This window comes from Cricetulus griseus (genome assembly GCF_003668045.3).
Source record: "Cricetulus griseus strain 17A/GY chromosome 1 unlocalized genomic scaffold, alternate assembly CriGri-PICRH-1.0 chr1_0, whole genome shotgun sequence".
Classification (NCBI taxonomy): domain Eukaryota; kingdom Metazoa; phylum Chordata; class Mammalia; order Rodentia; family Cricetidae; genus Cricetulus; species Cricetulus griseus.
The window spans coordinates 104,042,414-104,049,217 of record NW_023276806.1 but is presented as its reverse complement, the minus strand read 5'-3'; the positions used below and the strand labels follow the sequence as shown (position 1 = coordinate 104,049,217).

General features: G+C 34.6%; 1 pseudogene; it reads right to left on the bottom strand.

Moving 5' to 3' along the window:
• Window positions 1-541: 541 nt before the first annotated feature.
• On the bottom strand, window positions 542-1,439 carry LOC100757653 (annotated as a pseudogene).
• Window positions 1,440-6,804: the final 5,365 nt, after the last annotated feature.

Below are 6,804 nucleotides of genomic sequence, written 5' to 3'. Positions count from 1 at the left end.
AGCATATATGATAATCACCAATTAACAAGAGTAATATGTAGTCTAAATCTTAAAAGAAAACAAAGTCTTTAAAAGATTAAGAAACAATGAATTCATTAAGTGATTTTTGAAACAAATACCTCATTATATTCTCATGAATGTCTTGAATTCCTGCGCCAAGAAACTTTGTCTTCAAAGTTTTGTCTTCTTTGTTTTCTTCTGAGCAAACATATTCATCTCAGAATATAATATTTTATCATGTTTAAAAGCCCATAATAATAATTATTTTAAAAATTGAGATGCTATAGTCTACTCAGATGTTCTTTTTTTATATTCCTTTTTTTTATCTACAACATCTTAAGTGGGATTTATTTGATGGACCACAATAAATTCTCAGAACATTTGTTGTAACTAGGGTAGAAATAGGCAAGTATTCACATTAGTCTGTAGTCCAAAGGTTATTTCATCTAAAATATCTCAATCCTCACATCTGCAATTGCTGACAGATGATTAGTGTTGTGCTGGGCAGTTTCTGCAGCTACCTCAGGCTGACCGTCAGAGCTCAGTGCTTTATAGGGTTAGGCAAGTTCAGTTCCTTTTTGTTCAACATGGTCTCATCTCCACTACATAAAACCTGGCCTCCAGTCCCACTATCTAATGCCTGCCTTACATTAGGTCTTACTTCAGGGTTATTACACAACACAAAGTGATTACATTATAAAACAGAGGTCACTCTGTTCAAATGTAACAGCTGGTTTCAGTAATGTTCCAGGAGACAGGGAGCTGTGGCCAATAATTCTCAGGTTGATAAATTTGATTTTCCAAGTATTTTCCACAAAAGTGCTACGATAAGTCCAAAAATTTGTTCACAGATGCCCAAACAAGTATTTCCTCTGTGGACAGTACCTGCAACTCCCATCATAACTAATCCATGAGGAGAAGAATCACATTTTAGTCCCTGAGAGTCGAGGTTGGGACTGAGAAAAAGTAATTCCTCTTTCACTAATGACATAAAACGAAGGCTCACAATTTCTGCTCCATGGTAGTCTATCACGTTTTCTTCTGAGGTACTATACTAAAACCTAAGCTTGATATCATTCCAGAAGTTCTGTGGACACCATTCGTCTTGAGGTGGTCCCAGAAAAGGATTCTGAGAATTAAGAAGTTCGAAGAACCACTGACAGAACTCTTTTCCTAAGCTACGGAAATCAACCTTCTCAGCCTCTTTATCTTCTTTTGCCTGCTGTTGAAAGAGCTGGATATCCTCTGTCTTTGTAACTGGTTCTGCAGCCTCCTTCAGGTTAGGTGACTGTTTTCCCAATGACCTTTGGCATACTTGGCGGTCCACAGGCTGCACCAGGCAGCCTGATGGTGTCTCACAGGGCCATGATCTCGTCGTTGTCCAGCAGGCCGAGCAGGTCATGGCAGAGCTCAGTCTCTAGGTGGCTGAGCCCCAACATCTGGCCCCCAGGGAAGAGGGCAGAGAAGGAAGCTACTAATGTTGCCTTCTCGGCCTGCGGGCCACCAGATGTTCTTTTTAAAGAGAAGCCTGTTCTGTACATTTTAAAAAATCGTTTTCCATTTCTAGTTTGTGCATATCTTTATAAAATGAAAGATTTCTCTAGAGAGTGTTGAAACCAGTACTATGCTTTCAGGCAGGCCTGCAGACTGAAACACTAACACAGATGGTTTCCTACCTTATTCTTACTGATGTTCAGAGGAATAGATCACATATATTCCCTAGATATTGGAGTTTTTGTGTTTAAACAAACCTCAGTGTCAATAAGACTTTTTTTTTTCTAACATTTAACCTGTCTCTCCCTTTCTCAAACAGAAGTTTCTCTCACCTTCATTTTATTCTCAGTGGAAAAGAGAACAGATGGCCACTGTCTTCCTTTGAAAAACTACTTATCTACTATAAGACAGTTGCTAACAAGACCCTTTATTTGATCTTAAATGTAATCATTTCAATTCACATAATGGAAAGCAAAAGTTATCTCAAGTTCACCTAGTCCATCTCACAAAACCCTGTGACATGGAATGTTATTTTGGAAGTTGTCTTATTACTAGATAGTTGATGTTAGAAACGGTGGTGATTTCAATATAGGTTAATGTATTTGAACTTTTGTTTCCAGTTGATATGACTGTTTCAGAAGGATTAGGATGTATGATCTTGTTGTAGGAGGAGTATTATTGGGGGCAGAGTTGTGCCACAAAAGCCCAGATCAAGGCCAATACCAGACTAAATCTTACTTAACTTGTCATTTCTGACCAGGATATAAACCCCTAGCTGGTGCGCAATGTGGTGCTTGTATGCTGCCTGGCTTCTTTCATTGATGATAATGGACTAACCCCCTCAAACTGTAAGCAAGCCTCCATGACACAGTGAGGATACACATGGAGTCACAGCTACTAAGCTTCCCTGCACAGGAACTACACAAATATTCATCAGTCAGAAGAGACTGATGTACATACTGATCTCAAGAAATAAATTAAATATATAATTAAAATAACTAGACTACAAACAGTAAAAAATTAGCTCTATGTTATTAACTTATTTTTAGTAATATACATCATAAGCTATAAATTGATTCATTACTTAAATATAAATAGAATTATTTCAAAGTTCTCTGAAACTACTTACATCTATTCAGAAAATGAAACATGAACTTCATCAACCTTAAAGAAGTCTTAGGTATATTCAAAACCATGTCACAAATTTTACCATTTCTCAGAAAGTGGGAGAGACTTTCAGAATTAAATAGGATATATAACAAACACAGGAAGAAAATGAGGTGGATTTTTTGTATGTTTAATTCCAATAGATCTCACAATACTTGATTAACAACTTGCTCTGGAATAAAGTGAGTATTATACACAAATATTAAATTAAAACAGTTATAATAATATGTGTCATAATTTATTAAATTCATAAATTTAAAAGTCAATGAAATTTTGACAATTTATTTTGAAAGGAAATAATTTACTTTTGTACCCAATGTATCTAAAGGTAGAAAAGAAAGCAAATATGATAATACATGTAATTAAATTGTGCCATATATGTAGACTTTGCATATGCATACACAAGTTTAGGGGGTTGTCAATAAGTTTTAATATATATATGAAAGATATATAATACAATGTTATTTCATGCACAAATGCATCAAAAATATAGAACTTTTAGTTTCAAAACGTTATGTTGATATTTGAAAATGGATGAGCCAGAAATGTTTTCAATACATATGCAAATAACTTTGAATTAAGAATGAGAATATACATGAATAGGTAGGATCAACATAGTAAAAATGGTAATTTTACCAAAAAAAATCTACATATTCAATGCAATCCCCAACACAATTCATCACAGACCTTGAGAGAACAATACTCAACTTTATGTAGGAAAACAAAAAATCCAGCATGGCCAAAACAATCCTGTACAATAAAGGGTCATCCCAAAGCATGAGTCATTAACATCCTTGACTTCCAGCTCTATTATTAGAGTTATAGTAATGAAAATAGCTTGATATTGGCACAAAAACAGACAGGTAGAATTGAATCTAAGATACTGATATCAATCCAAACACCTAGGAACACCTGATTTTTGACAAAGAAGCTAAAAATATACAATGGAAAATGGAAAGCATCTTCAGCAAATGGTGCTGCCATAATGGGATGCTGACATGTAGAAGACTGCAGATATCACCATGCATAAAACTTAAGTCCAAATGGATCAAAGACCTCAACATAAATCTAGCCTCACTGAACCTATTAGAAGAGAAAGTGAAAAGTACCTTTGAATGAATTGTCACAGGAGACCAGTTGCTGAACTTAACACCAGGTTCCCATTTAGAAAGAGACTCCCTACTAGAACAGAAGGCACACCAGCTTCTAGAAATCTAGACAACAAAGACAATAATAGCAAAGAGGAAAGAAACAGAAGTCAGGAAATAAAACACTGATCCAAAAAAGACAAACCCAGAAATCAGGAACTATACCTATAATCATCCCACTCCCAGATGCCTAAATGCTGTTTTAAGAATATAATCAAAACATCCAGGGAAATATGACCATACCAAATCCCAGCTATAATACCACAGCAAGACTTACACATTCCTTTGCAGCTAAAGAACAAAAACAAATGAACTTAAAAACAACTTTATGATGATAGAGGTTCTTAGAGAAAAAATTAAAACAGTTGCAGTACAAAAAATGGAAATAGAAGTAATAAAGAAATCAGAAACTGAAGCCTGGTGGTGGTGGCTCACATCTTTAATCCAAGCACTTGGGAGGCAGAGGCAGGTGGATCTCTGTGAGTTCAAGGCTAGCCTGGTTTACAAAGTTACACAAAGAGACCCTATCTGGAAAAAAATGAAAACAGAAACTGAGGAATCTCTGGAAATGGAAGATTGGGTAAGCAAACACGAATGAAAGACACAAGCATCACAAACAGAATATAAGAAATAGAAGAGAAAATTCAAAGCATTGAAGATATAATAGAATACATAGATTCTTAAGTTAAGGTTAAAGAAAATGTTAATCCTAAAAAAATCCTAACACAAAATGTCCAAGAAATCTGAAAGATTGTGAAAAGACAAAACCTATGAATAAAAGCAATAGAAGAATCCAAGTTCAAAAACCCATAAAATATATTTAACAAAATCAGAAAAAAATACTCATCTAAAGAAGGACATGCTTATATAGATAAAGAAAAATACAAACACCAAATAGATTGGATCAGTAGAGCTAGTCACTGGGACACATAATCAAAACACTAAACATACAGAACCCCAAAAGCTAGCAACGTTATCCACTAAACAAACTGAAGTGAAAAAAAAAAATCTCATTAGATGTTGAAAAAAACCTATGACAAAATCCAACATGCCTTCATAGTAAAACACATGGAATACAAGAGACATATGAAAACATAGTAAAATTAATTTACAGCAAGCCTATAGCTGACATCATTTTAAATGGAAAACTAAAACACAAAGCAGTTCCACTAAAATCTAGAAAAGGAGAAGTCTGTGCTTTCTCTCTGTGTGTCTATTCACAATAGTTCTTGAAGTTCTACATAAAGCAATAAGACAATTAACATTGATCAAAAGAATACAGATTGGAAAGGAAGAAGTCAAAGTATTGCTATTTCTAGATGATATTATAGTATTCATAAGTTACTCCAAAACTTTTACCAATTATGTCCTATAGCTGACGAATATCTTCAGGGAACTGGCTGGACACAAGATTAATTCAACTCTCAGTAGTTGATAAACAATGGGCTGAGAAATAAATCAAAGTAACAACACACTTCACAATAGCCACAACTAATACATAATATCTGTGTAACTCTAATCCAGCAAATTAAAGACCTGTATGATGAAAACTTCTTTATTTTAAAGAATGAAATTTAGAAAATATCAGAAAATGGAAAGATCTCTTGTGTTCATGGATTTTTAAGAATAACATAGTAAAATGGCTGTCCTATGAAAAACAATCTATATATTCAGTGCAATGTCCATTGAAATTCTCACAAAATTCTATACAGAGCTTAAAGGAACAGTATTCAGCTTAACATGGAAAAACAAAACCTCAGGATAGTTAAAACAATCTTGTACAGTAAAAGAATTTCCATTCTGTTCCTTATTTCAAGATGCACTAGAGAGCTATTGTAATAAAAACTGCCTGGTATTGACATAAAAACAGACACTTTGATGAATAGAATAGAATTGAGGACACAGATGTAAATCTACACATGTATGAACACTTGATTTTTGATATAGAATCTAGAAATATGAAATGGAAAAAAGAAAGCACCTTTAAAATATTGTGCTGATCTAACTGCTTTTCTGTATGTAAAAGAATGCAAATAGATCTCTATCTATCAGCCTGGACAAAATACAAGTCCAAATGGATAAAAGACTTCAAAATACACTGAAGGGTATAAAATAAAGGGAACAATTCTCTGCTGCTAGTAAGGTTTCAAATTCATACAGCCACTTTGGAAATCAGTTCGGCTGTCTGTTAGAAAATTAGAAATAGATTTTCTATTTCTATATATAACTGATTTCCCAGCTGTGCCACTCCTGGATATATACCCAAAGGAAGCTCAATCCTATGACAAGGGTACTTGATCAACTATCTTCATAGCAGCTTTATTCATAATAGGCAGAAACTGGAAACAACCTAGATTCCCCTCAACCAAATAATGGATAGGGAAAATCTGATTGTTTTATCAATGGAGTATTTCTCAGCTGGTAAAACAATGACATCATGATATTTATAGACAAGTGTATGGAAGTTGAAAAAAATACTGAGTGAGGTATCACAGTCCCAGAAAGACAAACACGGTATGCATTAACTTATAAGTGAATATTAACTACAAATAAATGATAATCTTTCTTAGGGGATACAAGTATCTCCTTGGGAAGAGGAAATAGTCTTTGTGAGTGGACTGGGGGAGGGTAGTATTGGGAACATGATGGATCGATCAACTGAGGTAGTGAAATGAAAAATAAAAGGAGAAATGACTGCAACTGGAGTATATTTCAAGGGCAACATTGAAACCTAGTGCAATGGAAACTCCCTGGAATTCACAAATTCAACTTTAGTACTCTGGGTAAGATGGAGCCTAAACTGATCATTTTCTCTATCCAGAAAAGGCCTCAAGTGTTGGGATTATGACACCAACCTCTCCCAACCCATAGGATGTCAACCTGGGCAAGAGATTCAGGGATAGAGAATGGGGACAAGAGACACAGAAAGAATGACAAGACAGGATTCTGATCAAGCAGCAAACTTTATTTTTCTCTCAGGCTAGCTTATATAGTC